This window comes from Hypanus sabinus, chromosome 11 (genome assembly GCF_030144855.1).
Source record: "Hypanus sabinus isolate sHypSab1 chromosome 11, sHypSab1.hap1, whole genome shotgun sequence".
NCBI lineage: Eukaryota > Metazoa > Chordata > Chondrichthyes > Myliobatiformes > Dasyatidae > Hypanus > Hypanus sabinus.
In genome coordinates, this window is record NC_082716.1 from 4,893,293 (window position 1) to 4,913,327 (window position 20,035).

General features: G+C 45.7%; 1 long non-coding RNA gene across 3 annotated transcripts in view; it reads right to left on the minus strand.

Moving 5' to 3' along the window:
- Positions 1–20,035, minus strand: part of LOC132401672 (uncharacterized) — a 145,325-nt gene that overhangs the window by 25,720 nt on the left and 99,570 nt on the right. For 2 of the 3 annotated variants that reach the window (XR_009514662.1, XR_009514660.1), the window contains one exon: positions 7,553–9,352. This is a non-coding gene — a long non-coding RNA (uncharacterized LOC132401672). Of the gene's footprint in view, positions 1–7,552; positions 9,353–20,035 lie in introns of those variants that run through there. The other variant, XR_009514661.1, reaches the window with a different exon arrangement.

Genomic DNA, 20,035 nt, shown 5'->3' on the forward strand with positions numbered 1-20,035 from the left:
AGCAGGACTGCTAAGTCCTGGAATGTGTTAAGCTTGTCGAGTATTGGATCTACCCTTGTTCAGGCCAATGGAAGGATTTGTCACATTCCTTAAATACCCTGCAGACGATAAAAAGATTATAGAAGCTAAAAGTGAGATTGTGGAGGCATTAGTAATGATTTTCAAGAATCAATAGGTTCTGGCATGGTTCCGTGGACTGGAAAATTGCAAATGTCACTCCAGAATTCAACAAGGGAAGGATGCAGAAGAAAGGAAATTACAAGGGGTGATTGATAAATTTGTGGCCTAAGGTAGAAGGAGTCAATTTTAGAAAATCTAGCACATTTATTTTTCAACATAGTCCCCTCCTGCATTTATACACTTAGCCCAGAGGTCATGGAGCATACAGATCTTAGAAAGTGAATAGGTGATTAATAAGTTCGTGGCCTAAGGTAGAAGGAGATGAGTTATACAGCTCTCGGTACATGCACATGAGGATCAGCTCTTTGACTGATTATGCAGAAAGTTTGAAGTTAATAACTCATCTCCTTCTACCTTAGGCCATGAACTTATCAATCACCCCCGCTGAGTTATTAACTGATGAGTCATCAGCAAATTTACTGACCCATCCCTCCACTTCCTCATCCAGGTCATTTATGAAAATCACAAAGAGAAGAGATCCTAGAACAGAGGAACACCACTGGTCACCAAACTTCATGCAGAATATGACCCATCTACAACCACTCTTTGCCTTCTGTGGGCAAGCTAGTTCTGGATCCACAAAGGAATATCCTTTTGGATCCCATGCCTCCTTACTTTCTCAATAAGCCTTGCATGGGATACCTTATCAAATGCCTTGCTGAAATCCATATACACTACATCTACCATTCTACCTTCATCAATGTGTTTAGTTACATCCTCAAAAAATTCATTCAGGCTCCTAAGGCACGACCTGCCTTTGACAGAGTCATGCTGACTATTCCTAATCATATTATGCCTCTCCAAATGTTCATAGTCCTGCCTCTCAGGATCTTCTCCATCTCAACTTACCAACCATAGAGGTAAGACTCAGTGGTCTGTAATTTCCTGGACTATCTCTATGCCCTTTCTTGAAGAAGGGAACAACATCTGTAACCCTCCAATCCTCTGGAACTTCTCCCGTCCCCATTGTTGATGAAAAGATCATTGCCAGAGGCTCAGCAATCTCCTCCCTCGCTTCCCACAGTAGCCTGGGGTATATCTTATCTGGTTCCAGTGACTTAACCAACTTGATACTTTCCAAAAGCTCCAGCACATACTCTTTCTTAGTGTCTATATGCTCAAGTTTTTCAGTCCGTTGTAAGTCATCCTTCACCTTACTCTATTCCTATATTCACTGTTGCGCGGCACAGGCAGTAATCCCGAGATTACTACCTTTGAGGTCCTACTTCTCAGCTTCTTTCCTAACTCCCTGTAATCTGTTTTCAGGACCTCTTCCCTTTTCCTACCTATGTTGTTGGTACCAATATGTGCAACAACCTCTGGCTGTTCACCTTCCCTCTTCAGGATATTGTGGACGCGATCAGAGACATCCTGGACCCTGGCAACTGGGAGGCAAACTACCATCCATGTTTCTTTCCTGCATCCACATAATCGTCTGTGTGACCCCCTAACTACAGAGTCCTCCATCACTGCTGCCATCCTCTTCCTTTCCCTACCTTTCTGAGCCACAGGGCCAGACTCTGTGCCAGAGGCATGGTCACTGTTGCTTCCGCCAGGTAGGTCATTTCCCCAGACAGTACTCAGACAGGAGTACTTATTGTAAAAGAGGACAGCCATTGGGCTGCTCTCTAGTATCTGACTATTGCCCTTCCATCTCCTGACTGTTACCCACTTATCTGTCTCCTAAGGCCCCAGTGTGACTATTTGCCTATAGCTCCTCTTTATCACCTCCTCACTTTTGCCCTGACAAGACAAAGGTCATCGAGCTGCATCTCCAGTTTCCTAACGCGGTCCCTCAGGAGCTGCGGCTTGACTCACCTGGCTCAGATGTGGCCGTCTGGGAGGCTGGAATCTCCCTGACATCTCACATCTGACACCGAGCACAGAACACAGAACAGACATACTTCCTATTCCTATTCTTCACAAGTAGCTTACCTCGCCTTGACCCGTTATCGCCGAAGCCCCATTGAGCCAAAGCCCTCCAACTCTGTTGCCCGGTCTATAAAGCTGTCTTCTTTTTAAGTCCTTTCGCTGGTCTAACTTGCTGACATCCACGCACCTGCGCAGTCGTGCCTCGATCAAACCACTGAAGAAAATGCTTTCCTTTTAAATTCTTCCTGCCGGTCTAACTCGGTCTAACTACTTTGAACAGAGTAACCCATTTTTAGAGTTAAAACTGTCCATCTCTGATTCATGAGACATTGGAGCAGAATTTAACCATTTGGACCACCAGTCATGGCTGACTTATTTTCCCTCTCAACTCCATCCTGCTGCCTTCTCCAGACATCCATAAGACCATAAGATGTAAAGAGTATCTGGACAAGCACTTGAATAGCCAAGGCAGAGAAGATACAAGTGTTGGTCAATTAAGTTGATGTAGGTGGTTGGCATGGAGATGTTGGCTTACTTCTGTGTGATTCTATGATTCCAATTTCAGAAATATAGGGTGGCACAGTTGCGTAGGGGTTAGTGTAATGCTATTACAGTGCCAGCGACCTAGATTCAATTCTCGTCGCTGTCTGTAAGGAATTTGTTTACTCTCCTCGAGATTGCATGGGTTTCCTTTGGCTGCTCTGGTTTCTTCTCACAGTCTAAAGACGTACTGGCTAGGGTTTGTAATCTGTGATCATGCTATGTTGGTGCCAGAATTGTGCCCAGCACAATCCTCACTGATTTGACATGACACAAATGATACATGTTTCAATAGTTGGGCATACATGTAACAAATAAAGCTAATCTTGATATTTTATCCCTTTAGAAATACAGTGGATTCCAGTTAATTGGGACACATTGGGACCAGTACATTTTGGCCCTATTAAGTGGCTACTCCAGTTAGCTGAAGTTTCATGGAAATAGTTAAAAAGACATAAAAAAGAGAAACTACTGTTTAATTGAATAGAAAATTACATTCAGTATTCAAATGAAATACAGAACAAGTGAGGGTAGTATCAATACTACTAGAATACTATAAAGCTGTGTATTAGTTCCTAAAAGTTATTGATGGAGAAATTCATCTGCATAGTGTTCTGTTCACTATAAATGAACAAAATCAGTCCAGACACCTAATGCTGATAATGGACAGGCTTTGTACAATGCTGTTGACAATTGCTGCTTCTTAAACAGAAACACACACAACTAATGCTATTTAAAAACTGTTTGCTCTTAGCACAGTGTGGTGTCTAATGGCCACATAAGTGCTTGCGACTAACACTGGTTACAAACTGTTCCGCAACAGTCTCCTGTCCCAATTAAGTGGCATTGTGTCTCAAATAAATGAAGGGAATTCTGGTTATTTTCTTGATTAGTGTTCGTTCTTTATGAGTTGTCCCAAAATTCTCATGCCTGCTTTGTATTTACCTGTGCCAGAATCTCCACGATGTTCCAGTTAAAGTGGTGTCCTTCTCGGTCTTCATGTACGGAGATCAGTGACAGTGGATCGTGACTCTGTGTCACTAGTTTGCTCCCATAAACAATGTTTCCTCCAATTGGTAATGACCATTGTGCACAAAAATCTTGTGCTGTGCAATTTTTTGCCTTGTGACAACAATATGTGCGAACTGAATTTTTAAGTGGAAGCAAACCTGAAGCTATTCTAATGATAAGAAGCCATTCCGCTTTAAATAATTTAACAGTTCTTTTGCGCTTCACACCCTTTGTTTCTTTGGAACTTGTCATAGTGAATCAATAATTTCTTCAATTAAAAACAGTACAAATAAGCTAGTTCTAAAATCTGCAGACAAATCATCACAAACACCACGTTGTCAACACCGTCTGAATCAGAAACCGAGAAAGGAAATGTGATTGCGTACGACTGTGAAATATATTTAACATGCCAACGAGGTAGAGGGCGACAACCTTTTGAGTGCAGTTTAAATTCCTTTGTGTGCTCATAGTAAAAGATGTGTGAGTGTGTGTGTACACACTTGCACACCTTAGAAGGAACATTGCCTGTAAAAAAGTAATATTCATCACCATTTGGGAATCCACTATATTAATAAGCTTTCTAAATATCACCCATGCTTGGAAACTACGCATTTATGATTGCTTCCATTTGATAAGTTGCCATTAATAGAGAGCTTCAAGTATAAACAATCAAGTAAATCAAGTAGTTGAGAGCTGTTACTGTGACGAGGCACTAATGAGTGTTGACTTGTAATGGTGGGCAGTCGCAGTGGGAATCTGCACCACTTCAACTGGAGATGCTTGCCAACAATTTCCTCTCTGCACCATGCTTCTGTTTTCAACAAATAGCAATTGTAGACATGTATAATTTTATGCCTTTTAATTTTGAGTTCACACTACAGTTAGTGTCTGAAAGTTTGTATTTGTCTATTTGAAGGTTATTATTCCCACAGGATCCTTAAGGTTGGCATAGCTGGAGGTGGTAGTGGGGATAAGCTGCCACTGCCTATTAAATGTTCCCAATGGTGTGCATCTCAAATAGCCCCTGACAACCAGGTCCAGCTCCAGGCCTTCACATTTGGCTTAACTACTAAACCCAGCAGAACACTTTCTACTGACAGGAGAGGGGCAAAGGCAGGTTACTGGCACCTTAAAACCAGTTGCATAGGGCAGGTGGGGCTCATCAGCCACGGTTGCCGGCTCTTCTCGGAGAAGGAAAACTCTTGATCTCAACGTTACGCTGCCTTGCGGCTATTCCCACTCATGGGGAAGGCTTCAGGAGTAAACTCTGAGGGAAAAACCAGAGCTGGAATCCCTAAGGCAGGCCTACGTTGAGTTCAATACTGACTGGCAACTCCTCTGATGCCACTGATGCCAAACTGTATCAGACTCTGCCGTTCCTTTGGATTCATCAGCTGTGTGGAGAGGGGGCAGTCAGCAGCATGAACAGCAGCTTGCCATATCAGACTGCCCTGGCTTGCATATTGAATGAAACAGCTAGGATGCAACATCCACGGTTGTAGACTATCAATGGAGGGCCTCATATTATTCACATTATTTCTGCACACTGAGGCAATAATATGTTATCTTTGACTTGGTTCACACTGCCAAGTAAAGTTATTTGTAAAGGGTATTTTTACAGAGTCACAGAGTCTAAAGGCATAGAATGAGGCTCTTTGGCTCATCTGCTCCTTGAGAAACAAGAAGCCCACCCGAACTAGTCCCATTTGCCAGCATTTGGCCCATAACTTTCAGAACCTTTCCAAACCTGTCCAACTGACTTTTCAATGTTAATGCACCTGCCTCAGCCACTTCCTCAGGCAGCTTGCTCCACAGCAACACCACCCTCTGTGTGAAAGACAAAATGGCTGTTCTGGTTCCCATTAAACCTTGAACCTTTGCCCCCTACTTTGTGATTCCATGTACTTATTCAAACTTCTCTTAAAAGTTGCAATTAAACCCACATCCACCACTTCCACCAGACTCTTAATATGCCTAGTCCCATCGACTTGCTCCTGGCCCAAAGCTCACCTTAAACCTCCCATTCATGTACCTATCCAAATTTCTTTTAGATTTTACAATCAAATCCACATCCATCACTACCACTGGAAGCTCATTCTACACTCACACCACCCTCTGAATGAAGAAGTTCCCCCTACATACTTCACCTTTCATTCTTAACACATGACCTCCTGGAATCTTCTCTGAACCCTCTCCAATGTCAGTATATCCTTTCTAAAATAAGGAGGCCAAAACTGCAAACAATACTCCAAGTGTAGTCTCACGAGTGCCTTATATAGCCTCAACATCACATCCCTGCTTTTATATTCTATCCTTCTAGAAATGAATGCTAACGTTGCACTCTCCTTCTTCACAACCGACTCAACCTGGAGGTTAACCTTTAGGGTATCTTGCACAAGGACTCCCAAGTCCCTTTGCATCTCTGCATTTTGAATTCTCTCCCCATCTAAATAATAGTCTGCCTGTTTATTTCTTCCACCAAAGAGCATGACCATACACTTTCCAACATTGTATTTCATTTGCCACTTCTTTGCCCTTTCCCCTAAACTATCTAAGTCTCTCTGCAGGCTCTCTGTTTCCTCAACACTACCTGCTCCTCCACCTATCTTTGTATCATCGGCAGATTTAGCCACAAATCCATTAATACCGTAGTCTGAATCATTGACATACATTGTAAAAAGCAGTGGTTCCAACACCAACCCTTGTGGAACTTCATTGGTAACTGGCAGCCAGCCGGAATAGGATCCCTTTATTCCCACTCTTTTTTTCTGCTGACCAGCCAATGCTCCACCCATGCCAGTAACTTCCCTGTAATTCCATGGGCTCTTATCTTGCTAAGCAGCCTCATGTCCAGCACCTTGTCAAAGGCCCTCTGAAAATCCAAGTACACCACGTTACTGCATCTTCTTTTTCTACCCTGCTGGTAACTTCCTCAAAGAATTATAGTAGGTTAGTCAGGCAGGATCTTTCTTTCAGGAAACTAAGCTGGCTTTGGCCTATCTTGTCATATGCCTCCAGGTACCCCATAATTTCATCCCTAACAATCAATTCCAACAACTTCCCAACCACTGATGTCAGGCTATCAGGTGTATAGTTCCCTTTCTGCTGCCTCCCACCCTTCTTAAGTAGTGGAGTAACATTTGCAATTTTCCAGTCATCTGGTACAATGCTAGAATCTATCGATTCTTGAAAGATCATTGTTAATGCCTCCCCAGCCTCTCCAGGTACTTCCTTCAGAACACAAGGGTGCATTCCATCAGGTCCAGGAGATTTATCCACCCTCAGACCATTAAGCTTCCTGAGCACCTTCTCAGTCGTAATTTTCACTGCACAAACGTCACTTCCCTGACACTCTTGAATGTCCGAAAATCCTCATCATGGGAACAGATGCAACAGACACAGAGGAATTGTTTGAAAATTGTTGAGGGTCATAGGGAACAAGCCAATTTCTTTAGCCTCCTGAGGAAGCAGAAGCATCGGTGAGCTTTCTTGGCCATGATAATAGTGTGTTTGGATTAGGGCAGGTTATTGGCGATGTTCACACCTTGGAACTTGAAGTGCTCAACCCTTTCAATCTCAACACCATTGATGGAGTGTGTGCCCTCCCCCTTCCTGAAGACCATTCTCTTAGGATATTTGAAAATTGCTTTCACTCCAGTGCTTATCAACCCCCCTCAGATTCCTTCCCTCACCCAGCCACTGGAATCAATTTACAGTGGCCAATTAACCTAATGGCCTGCAGAAAGGACAATTCACAATCCCCCTACAAGTCACTCACCACCCTGACTTGGGAACATATCACTGTTCCTTCAATGTCGCTGGGTCCAAATCATGGAATTCTCTCCCTAACAGCGCTGTGGGTATACCTACACCTCAGGGACTGCAGCAGTGCATCACCACCTTCTCAAGGGCAACTAGGGATAGGCAATAAATGCTGGCTGAACTGGTGACACCCACATCCCGTAAATGAATAAATAAAAAAAACTGGCCGGTTATAATAATACTGGATAAACAAGCAAGAACAACTGAATTAAAAGATATAGCTATCCCAAACACACACAAACTATGGAAATTGATCAGTGAAAAACACCAGAAATATGCTGAGTTAAAAGAGGGAATTGAAAGGCTATGGAGCATGAACAGGGTATACATTGTCCCGATAGTAATACCGACAACTGGGATTATCCCAAAGGACTACACAATAACATTAAACAATTCAGAATCAGGTTCACCGGCATGTCTCGTGAAATTTGTTAACTTAGCAGCAGCAACAGCAGCAGTTTAATGATAATACAGAAATCAATCAATCAATTACAGTAACTATATATATGCATATTGAATAGATTAAAAATAGTGCAAAAACAGAAATAATATATATTAAAGAAAGGTGAGGTAGCATTCATGGATTCAATGTCCATTTAGGAATTGGATGACAGAGGGGAAGAAGCTGTTCCTGAATCGCTGAGTGTGTGCCTTCAGGCTTCTGTATGTCCTTCCTAACATAGAAACATAGAAAGCCTACAGCACAATACAAGCCCTTTGGCCCACAAAACTGTGCCAAACATGTCCTTACCTTAGAAATTACCTATGGCTACCCATAGCCCTCTATTTTTCTGAACTCCATGTACCTATCCAGGAGTCTTAAAAGACCTTATCGTATCCGCCTCCACCACCATCGCCGGCAGCCCATTCCACGCACTCATCACTCTCTGCATAAAAAACTTACCCCTGACATCTCCTCTGTACCTTCCTGGTGGTAACAATGAGAAAAAGGTATGCCCTGGGTGATGGGACTGCTTAATGATGGATGCCGCCTTTCTGAGGCACCATTACTTCAAGATGTCTTGGGTACTATGGAGGCCAGTTTTATAACCTTCTGTAGCTTCTTTTGGTCCTGTGCAGTAGTCCCACCCCCACTACCCATATCAGACAGTGATGCACCCTTTCAGAATGCTCTCCACAGTACATTTATAGAAGTTTTTCAGTGTTTTAGTTGACACACCAGATCTCTTCAGACTCCTAATGAAATATAGCCACTGTCTTCCCTTCTTTATAGCTGCATCGATATGTTGGGACCAGGTTAGCTCCTCAGAGATCTTGTCACCCAAGAACTTGAAATTGTTCACTCTCTCCACTTCTGATCCCTCTATGAGGATTGGTTCGTGTTCCCTCGTCTTACCCTTCCTGAAGTCCACAATCAGCTCTTTGATCTCACTAACATTGAGTGCAAGGTTGTTGCTGCGACACCACTCAGCTAGCTGGTATATCCCTCTCACCGCCATCTGAGATCCTACCAACAATGGCTGTATCATCAGCAAATTTATAGATGGTATGGACTAGATGGTATTTGAGCTATACCTAGCCACATAGTCATGGGCATAGAAAGAGTGGAGTAGTGGGCTAAGCACACACCCCTGAGATGTGCCAGGGGTGCACAATTACCTAACAAAGCAATATTTATGTAAATCTTCAGAAAGCCACAATACTAAACACCACTAGAGTAGTCCGAAAGTTCCTAGCAATTGGAAAAATAAGCGTGCTTGGCTATGCCCGAACCTCAGGTTTTACCAGCATCAGCAGAGAAAAAATAAAATACAATAATACCGTATTTATAGAGCACTTTTCATACAGGTGACATAGTTCAAAGTGCTTTACAATGAGATAAAAGCTTGTGTGAATGGAGGGAGGGGTCTTCAGGTGCTGCAATATTTTTATCATTCATTCTATGGGGTTCTTGTTTCATGGATGTCTGTGAAGAGTAAGAATTACAGGTTTGTTTATTGTAAACATTCTCAGATATTAAAATGAACCTTTGAACCATTGAACTTTTGAACATCAAAATAAAATTAAAAAAACATACAAATAAAAGACAAAAAGATGTTAGTTAAAAGTAAGGTTAAAGAAGTAGGCTTTGAGCTGGTGTTTAAAAGTGTCAATTGAGTCTGCATTGCTTATAGTTTTAGCTAGTGAATTCCACAGATTAAGAGTGAAGTTCAAAACAGTTGCTTAGTTATGGTAGTATTGAGGTTCATTGAATCAATGTCAGTGCAAATCGACAGCAGAAATCCATCCATTCAGCACTGTGGTATAAGATCATAAGCGCATAATTCACAGGAGCCCAATTTGGCCACTCGGCCCATCAAATCTGTTCTGCCATTCAATCCTAGCAGATTTGATCCCTATCAAACCTATTCTCCTGCCTTCTCCCCAAAACCTTTATCATACTGACTAATGAAGAATCTAACAACACACTTTAAATATACCTAATGACTTGGCCTCCACAGCCCTCTGTCATAGAGTCATTGTTGTAGGGAAGTACGGCACAGAAACAGACCCTTCAACCCATCTAGTCCACACTGAGCCATTTAAACTGCCTACTCCCATCGACCTGCACCTGGACCATACTATCTATCCATGTACAGACAGACATATTATATTGATCCCGAGGGGAAATTGGGTTTCGTTACAGCCGCACCAACCAAGAATAGTGAAGAAATATAGCAATATAAAACCATAAATAATTAAATAATATTAAGTTAATCATGCCAAGTGGAAATAAGTCCAGGATCAGCCTATTGGCTCAGGGTGTCTGACACTCCAAGGGAGGAGTTTGATGGCCACAGGTAGGAATGACTTCCTATGACGCTTAGTGTTACATCTCGGTGGAATGAGTCTCTGGCTGAATGTACTCCTGTGCCTAACCAGTACATTATGGAGTGGATGGGAGTCGTTGTCCAAGATGGCATGCAACTTGGACAGCATCCTCTTTTCAGACACCACTGTCAGAGAGTCCAGTTCCACCCCCACAACATCACTGGCCTTACGAATGAGTTTGTTGATTCTGCTGGTGTCTGCTACCCTCAGCCTGCTGCCCCAGCACACAGCGGCAAACAGCAACAACAGCAACAGCACACAACAGTACCTATCCAAACTTCTCTTAAACATCGAAATAAAGCTCACATGTGCCAGTTGTGCTGGCAGCTCTCGAACTCTCATGACCCATTCTCTGGCAATGAATTCACCAGATGAACAGCCCACGCTTGAGTCATGGTGATAACAACATGACATTGCATTGTGTGTCATCACAATGTTACATGGTGGTGTGTCAGGGTAAGGGCTGCCTTCTTTATTTCTGTTGATAGGACTAGAATTTAAGAATCAAAGATGTAATAAGGCCAGCATATATTTGGGGTTATTATGGCCATTTTTGAACTCCATACCGTAAACTCCAACTACCTATTAAATGTGTCTCAAATAGCCTCTGACAACCAAGTCCAACTTCCGGCCTTCATGTGTATTTTGGCTATTAAGCCTGGCAGAACCATTCTTACTGACAGGAGATGGGGCAAAGGTGGGTTACTGATGTCTTAAAACCAGCCACTTTGGGCAGAGGGGGCTCATCAGTTGTGGTTGGCATATCATCTTGGAGAAAGAAAACTCTGATTTCAAACTTCTGCTGCCTTGTGGCTATACCCACACATAGGAAAAACTTCAGGAATAAACCCCAAAGAAAAGTCCTGAGCTGGAGTCCCTAAAGGAGTCCAAAGTTGAGTTCAAAGCTGACTGTCAACTCCTGCAATGCTGCTGGTGCCAAACTGTATCAGTCTCTGCCGTTCCTTTGTATTCATCAATTGCATGAAACATAAAAATATAGAAACGTGGAAAACTGGCAGCACCATACAGGCCCTTCGGCCCACAAAGCTGTACCGAACATGTCTTTACCTGAGAAATTACCCATAGCCCTCTATTTTTCTGAGCTCCATATACCTGTCCAGGAGTCTCTTAAAAGACCCTATTGTATCCACCTCCATCACCATTGCCGGCAGCCTATTCCACGCACACACTCTCTGCGTAAAAAAACTCACCCCTGATATCTCTTCCGTACCTACTTCCATGCACCTTGAAACTGTGCCCTCTCATGCTAGTCATTTCAGCCCTGGGAAAAAGCCTCTGACTATCCACACGATCAATGCCTCTCATTATCTTGTACACCTCTGTCAGGTCACCTCTCATCCTCCTTCGCTCCAAGGAAAAAAGGCCAAGTTCACTCAACCTATTCTCATAAGGCAACATCCTTGTAAATCTCCTCTGCACCCTTTCTGTGGTTTCCACATCTTTCCTATAGTGAGGGGTCCAGAACTGAGCACAGTACTCCAAGTGGGGTCTGACCAGGGTCCTATATAGCTGCAACATTACCTCTCAGCTCCTAAACTCAATCCCACAATTGATGAAGGCCAATGCTCCGTATGCCTTCTTAACCACAGTCAACCTGTGCAGCAGCTTTGAGTGTCCTATGGACTCCGACCCCAAGATTCCTCTGATCCTCCACACTGCCAAGAGTCTTACCATTAATACTATATTCTGCCATCATAGTTGACCTACCAAAATGAACCACCTCACACTTATTTGGGTTGAACTCCATCTGCCACTTCTCAGCCCAGTTTTGCATCCTATCAATGTCCCGCTGTAAACTCGGACAGCCCTCCACACTATCCACAACACCTCCAAATGAAGAGGGGGAGCTTGCTACATGGGCAACAGCTTTATTGTACTGCCCTGGCTTGTATCTCATATAGAGAGCTCAGATCAATATTATTGTTTGACCCCAACCAATGGAGGGCCTCATGTATGAACATTCACCCTCAGAGTGAGATGGATCTTAGAAATTCAGTACCACAGGGGGTGTGGAGACAAGGATCACTGTCTGGTATTTAGAGGTCACTGCACAGGATTGGAAAAAGCCACAGAGGATTGTTAGCTCAGCCAGCTCACTCATGGGCACTAGCCTCCTTACCATCAAGGACATCTTCAAAAGATGGCAGTATCCATCCCTCACTACTCAAGACATGTCCCCTGCTCATTACTGCCACCAGGCAGAAGGTACAGGAGCCTGAAGACACACGCTCAACATTTTAGGAGCAGCTTCTTCCTCTCCGCCATCAGATTTATGACCTATGGACACTACCTCACTATTTTTCTCTTTTTGCACTATTTATTTATTTTTAGAGTATATCATATTGTAACTTATAGTATTTTTATGTTCTACACTGTACTGTTGCCACAAAACAACAAAGATCATGACATATGTCAGTGATAATAGTTCAAAGTTCAAAGCACTAAGTAAATTTATTATCTACGTATGTAAATGTCACCTTATACTACCCTGAGATTCATTTTCTTGTGGGCATTTACAGTAGAACAAAGAAGTACAATAGAATCAATGGAATAATACAGTTAAAGGGCACCATGGTATTGTGGAGGTTAGCAAAATGCTATTATAGCTCGGGGTGTTCCGGAGTTCGGAGTTCATTCCTGCACTGTCCGTAAGGAGTTTGCACCTCCTCTCCCTATAATGCACGGGTTTCCTCCACGTGCTCCAGTTTCCTCCCACTGTCCTGAGATGTACCGATTTGCAGGTTAGTAGGTCATTGTAAATTGTCCTGTGATTAGGTTAGTGTTTAATAGATGGTTTGAAGGGTGGTGGGGCTTGTTGGAGCAGAAGAGCTTGTTCTGCTTTGCATCTAATTAAAATAAAGATTGACCAACGTGCAAAAGAAGAGAAATTGTGCAAATACAAAAAAAAAGCCAAATAAATAAATGCATACATACACAAATAACACTGAGAACATGAGATGCAGAGTCCTGGAAAGTGTCCATAGATTCTGGAATCAGTTCAGAGTTGGGGTGAATGAAGTTATCTACACCAGTTCAGGAGCCTGCTGGTTCAAGGGTAATTCTGATTCTGACAACTTAATCAGAATTTTAAACCTCAACTTTGGACAAAAAGGTTCCAAATATGTCACACTGATAATACTGCCAGTTGTTAACAATGATTAGAAGAGGTTTAAGGTTTCCCAGTGCACTGACCCAGGCATGCTGATAATGGCTGCCTGCAGGGCAAGCAGAGACTGAGAGCTGGAATGTCTGGCATCTTTTGATAACCTGATACAAGTGAAATGTTTGTTCTACACCTGATCTAATTGATCTAGGCTCCTGCGGCTATCATATAGCCCCTGGTTATAGACTAGACACAATCACTGAGATGAAATTGGTGCTGACTTCTCAAGTAAATGACAAGCCCACAGTGACATGGTAGCATAGCAGTTACCACAATGCTTCACAGGCCCAGCGATTTGGGTTCAATTCCCACTGCTGTCTGTAAGGAGATTACATGTTCTCCCGATGACCATGTGGGTTTTCTCTGGGTGCCCCGGTTTCCTTCCACATTCCAAAGATGGACGGTTAGGGTTAGCAGGTTGTAAGAGTGCTCTCTTGATGTTGGAGGTGTGGTGACTTTGCAGGCTGGCCACAGCACACCCTCAGACTGTGTTCGTTGTTGACATAAGTGATGCACTTCCCTGTGTGTTTCAATGTACATGTGACAAACAAAACTAATCTTAATCTTCCAAATGTTTTTACTCACATGTTCCTGGTTTCACATCTCTCTTCAGGGCGCTACAGAAACTGTGAGTTTATAAACCTAAGTGGTACTCCCTGTACACTCACCACTGTGTCCTCAGCACCCCCCACTCTACTCCCTGTACACTCACCACTGTGTCCTCAGCCCCCCCCACTCTACTCCCCGTACACTCACCACTGTGTCCTCAGCCCCCCACTCTACTCCCTGTACACTCACCACTGTGTCCTCAGCCCCCCCCACTCTACTTCCTGTACACTCACCACTGTGTCCTCAGCCCCCCCACTCTACTTCCTGTACACTCACCACTGTGTCCTCAGCCCCCCCACTCTACTTCCTGTACACTCACCACTGTGTCCTCAGCCCCCCCACTCTACTCCCCGTACACTCACCACTGTGTCCTCAGCCCCCCACTCTACTCCCTGTACACTCACCACTGTGTCCTCAGCCCCCCACTCTACTCCCTGTACACTCACCACTGTGTCCTCAGCCCCCCACTCTACTCCCTGTACACTCACCACTGTGTCCTCAGCCCCCCCACTCTACTTCCTGTACACTCACCACTCTGTCCTCAGCCCCCCCACTCTACTTCCTGTACACTCACCACTGTGTCCTCAGCCCCCCCACTCTACTTCCTGTACACTCACCACTGTGTCCTCAGCCCCCCCCATTCTACTCCCTGTACACTCACCACTGTGTCCTCAGCCTCCCCACTCTACTCCCTGTACACTCACCACTGTGTCCTCAGCCCCCCCCATTCTACTCCCTGTACACTCACCACTGTGTCCTCAGCCTCCCCCATTCTACTCCCTGTACACTCACCACTGTGTCCTCAGCCCCACACTCTACTCCCTGTACACTCACCACTGTGTCCTCAGCCCCACATTCTACTCCCTGTACACTCACCACTGTGTCCTCAGCCCCACATTCTACTCCCTGTACACTCACCACTGTGTCCTCACCCCCCCCACTCTACTCCCTGTACACTCACCACTGTGTCCTCAGCCCCCCCATTCTACTCCCTGTACACTCACCACTGTGTCCTCAGCCCCCCCCCCATTCTACTCCCTGTACACTCACCACTGTGTCCTCAGCCTCCCCCATTCTACTCCCTGTACACTCACCACTGTGTCCTCAGCCTCCCCACTCTACTCCCTGTATACTCACCACTGTGTCCTCAGCCCCCCCCATTCTACTCCCTGTACACTCACCACTGTGTCCTCAGCCCCCCCCCATTCTACTCCCTGTACACTCACCACTATGTCCTCAGCCTCCCCACTCTACTCCCTGTATACTCACCACTGTGTCCTCAGCCCCCCCACTCTACTCCCCGTACACTCACCTCTGTGTCCTCAGTCCCCCCACTCTACTCCCTGTACACTCACCACTGTGTCCTCAGCCCCCCCACTCTACTCCCTGTACACTCACCACTGTGTCCTCAGCCCCCCCACTCTACTCCCTGTACATTCACCACTGTGTCCTCAGCCCCACCACTCTACTCCCTGTACACTCACCACTGTGTCCTCAGCCCCCCCACTCTACTCCCTGTACACTCACCACTGTGTCCTCAACCCCCCACTCTACTCCCTGTACACTCACCACTGTGTCCTCAGCCTCCCCTACTCTACTCCCTGTACACTCACCACTGTGTTCTCAACCTCCCCACTCTACTCCTTGTAACCTCACTATTGTGTCCTCAGCCCCCCCACTCTATTCCCTGTACACTCACCACTGTGTCCTCAGCCCCCCCACTCTACTCCCTGTACACTCACCACTGTGTCCACAACCCCCCCACTCTACTCCCTGTACACTCACCACTGTCCTCAGCCCCCCCACTCTACTCTCTGTACACTCACCACTGTGTCCTCAGCACCCCCCACTCTACTCCCTGTACACTCACCACTGTGTCCTCAGCCCCCCTCTTCTCCCTGTACACTCACCACTGTGTCCTCACCCCCCCACTCTACTCCCTGTACACTCACCACTGTCCTCAACCCCCCCACTCTACTCCCTGTACACTCACCACTGTGTCCTCAGCCCCCCCCCCCACTCTACTCCCTGTACACTCACCACTGTGTCCTCAGCCCACCCACTCTACTCCCTGTACACTCACCACTGTGTCCTCAGCCCCCCCCACTCTACTCCCTGTACACTCACCACTGTGTCCTCAACCCCCCCACTCTACTCCCTGTACACTCATCACTGTGTCCTCAGCCCCCCCACTCTACTCCCTGTACACTCACCACTGTGTCCTCAGCCCACCCACTCTACTCCCTGTACACTCACCACTGTGTCCTCAGCCCCCCCACTCTACTCCCTGTACACTCACCACTGTGTCCTCAACCCCCCCACTCTACTCCCTGTACACTCACCACTGTGTCCTCAGCCCCCCTCTTCTCCCTGTACACTCACCACTGTGTCCTCACCCCCCCACTCTACTCCCTGTACACTCACCACTGTCCTCAACCCCCCCACTCTACTCCCTGTACACTCACCACTGTGTCCTCAGCCCCCCCCACTCTACTCCCTGTACACTCACCACTGTGTCCTCAGCCCACCCACTCTACTCCCTGTACACTCACCACTGTGTCCTCAGCCCCCCCACTCTACTCCCTGTACACTCACCACTGTGTCCTCAACCCCCCCACTCTACTCCCTGTACACTCACCACTGTGTCCTCAGCCCCCCCACTCTACTCCCTGTACACTCACCACTGTGTCCTCAGCCCCCCCACTCTACTCCCTGTACACTCACCACTGTGTCCTCAGCCCCCCCCATTCTACTCCCTGTACACTCACCACTGTGTCCTCAGCCCACCCACTCTACTCCCTGTACACTCACCACTGTGTCCTCAGCCCCCCCACTCTACTCCCTGTACACTCACCACTGTCCTCAACCCCCCCACTCTACTCCCTGTACACTCACCACTGTGTCCTCAGCCCCCCCACTCTACTCCCCGTACACTCACCTCTGTGTCCTCAGTCCCCCCACTCTACTCCCTGTACACTCACTACTGTGTCCTCAGCCCCCCCACTCTACTCCCTGTACACTCACCACTGTGTCCTCAGTCCCCCCACTCTACTCCCTGTACACTCACCACTGTGTCCTCAGCCTTTGTAGCTCTGTATATGTAACAATCATAAACCAATTCCATTACTGCTCTCTCATAGCACTGATGCAGGTGGGATTCTGGTGTACTGTCTATCTTCTCACCTGCCTATCAACTCCCCCTGGGTCCCCTCCTCCTTCCCTTTCTCTAATGGTCCACTCTCCTCTCCAATCAGATTCCTCCTTCTCCAGCCTTTTACTTTTCCAAACCACTTGATTTCACCTATCACCTTCTGGCTATCCTCTTTTCCCTGCCACTACCATTTTATTCTGGTGTCTTCCCCCTTCAACTCCAGATGGCATTCAACCCAGATAAGTGTGAAGTGGTTCAGTTTGGTAGGTGAACTATGATGGCAGAATGCAGTATTAATGGTAAGACTCTTGGTAGTGTGGAGGATCAGAGGGATCTTGGGGTCAGAGTCCATAGGACACTCAAAGTAGCTGTGCAGGTTGACTCTGTGGTTAAAAAAGCATATGGTGTATTGGCCTTCATCAATTGTGGAATTGAATTTAGGAGCCAAGGGGTAATGTTATACATTTTGGAAGAAGGAACAATTGGGCAGATTATTATTTAGGTGGCGAGGAAATTCAAAAATCGGAAGTGCAAAGGGACTTGGGGGTCCTAGTGCAGGATACCCTAAAGGTTAACCACCAGTTTGGATTGGCAGTAAGGAAAGTGAATGCCACGTTGGCATTCATTTCAAGAGGAACAGTGTACAAGAGTAACGAGGTGTTAATGAGGCTCTATGGGGCACTGATGAGACCCTATTTGGAATACTGTGTGCAGTTTTGGGCCCCCATCTTAGAAAGGATGTACTGATGTTGGAGAGATTTCAGAGAAGATTCACGAGGATGATTCCTGGAATGCAGGGACTAACATATGAGGAGCGTTTGTCGGCTCTTGGATTGTATTCATTAGAGTATAGAAGAATGAGAGGGGATCTCCTAGAAACATTTTGAATGTTGAAAGGGTTGGACAGAGTAGATGTGGAAAGGCTGTTTCCTTTGGTGGGTGAATCCAGGACAAGAGGTTAGAATTAGAGGGTAAATCTCCATTTAAAACAGAGATGAGGAGAAATTTTTTTTTGCCAGAGGGTCGTGGATTTATGGAAGTCGTTGCCACATACAGCTGTGGAGGCCCAATCATTGAGGGTTTTTAAAGAGGAGATTGACAGGTATCTAATTAGTCAGGGTATCAAGGGATGTGGGAAAAAAAATGGAAATTGGAACTAGACAGGAGAATAAATAAAAACACAAAATGCTGGCAGAACTCAGCAGGCCAGACAGCATCTATGGGAGGAGGTAGTGATGACGTTTCGGGCCAAAACCCTTCAGGAGAATAGTTTAGCTCATGGTGGAGTGGCGGAGCAGACTCGATGGGCTGAATGGCCTACTTCTGCTCCTTTGTCTTGTGATCTTGTGATGTTGCAGCTATATAGGACCCTGCTCAGACCCCACTTGGAGTACTGTGCTCAGTTCTGGTCACTTCACTACAAGAAGGATGTGGAAATCATAGAAAGGGTGCAGAGGGAGATTTACAAGGATGTTGCCTGGATTGGGGAGCAAGCCTTATGAAAACAGGTTGAGTGAACTCAGCCTTTTCTCCTTAGAGTGAAGGAGGATGAGATGTGACCTGATAGAGGTGAAGAAGATGATGAGCGACATTGATCGTGTGGATAGTCAGAGGCTTTTTCCCAGGGCTGAAATGGTTGCCACAAGAGGACACAGGTTTAAGGTGCTGGGGAGTTGGTACAGAGGAGATATCAGGGGTAAGTTTTTTGCTCAGAGAGTGGTGAGTGCGTGGAATGGGCTGCTGGCAATGGTGGTGGAGGCAGATACAATAGGGTCTTTTAAGAGACTTTTGGGTAGGCACATGGAGCTTAGTAAAATAGAAGGCTATAGGTAAGCCTAGTAATTTCTGAGGTAGGGACGTGTTCAGCATAACTTTGTGGGCCAAAGGGCTTGTATTGTGCTATAGGTTTTCTAAGTTTCTATGTTTCCTGTCCTGAAGAGCTGTCTTGGCCTGAAAACCTTGACTGTTTATTCATTTCCGTAGATGCTGTCTAACTTGCTAAGTTCCTCCAGCATTGTGTGTGCGTGTTGCTCTGGTGTGTGGATCTGCTTGATTTTCCAGACAGTTGGACGGAGTCACAGAACACTGCAACAAAGCAACTGGCCCTTCAGCCAATCTAGTCAGTGCTGGACTGTTAATCTGCCTATTCCCGTTGACCTGCATCCAGACATAGCCCTCCATCTATTCTACCCCTTCCATCTATTCAAGTTTCTCTTAAATGTTGAAATCGAAACCACTGCCACCACTTCTGCTGACTGCTCATTCCACAGTTTCCTCACACTCTAAGTGAAGAAAATACCACTCAGGTTCCCCTCAAACTATTGACCCTTACCCATGACCCTATTTCTAGTCTCACCCAACTACAAAAAGCCTGCTTGCATCTATTCTATCTGTAGCCTTCATAATTTTGTATACCTCTATCAAATCTCCCTTCATTCTCCTACTTGCCAGGGAATAAAGCCCTAACCTTTTTTTTGGCATGTTTCAGTCATCAGGAGCAGTCACGTATTTGAGGTGAGCCAGTGTGAGTTATCTTTGGAGCAAAGGTGGGTAAGATGATCAGAGGCATAGATCGAGTGACCAGCCAAAGACTTTTTCCCAGGGTGGAAATGGCTAATACAAGGGGGCTTACTTTTATGGTGACTGGAGGAAAGAATAGAGGGAGATATCAGAGGAAGGCTCCTCACACAGAGGGTGCTGGGTGTATGGAATGTGCTGCTGGGGGTGTTGTAAAGGCAGGTACATCAGGGACATTTAAGAGTCTCAAAAGGCACGTGGATGATAGAAAAATGGAGGAAAGGATTAGATTGATCTTACAGTGGGTTCAAAGTTCG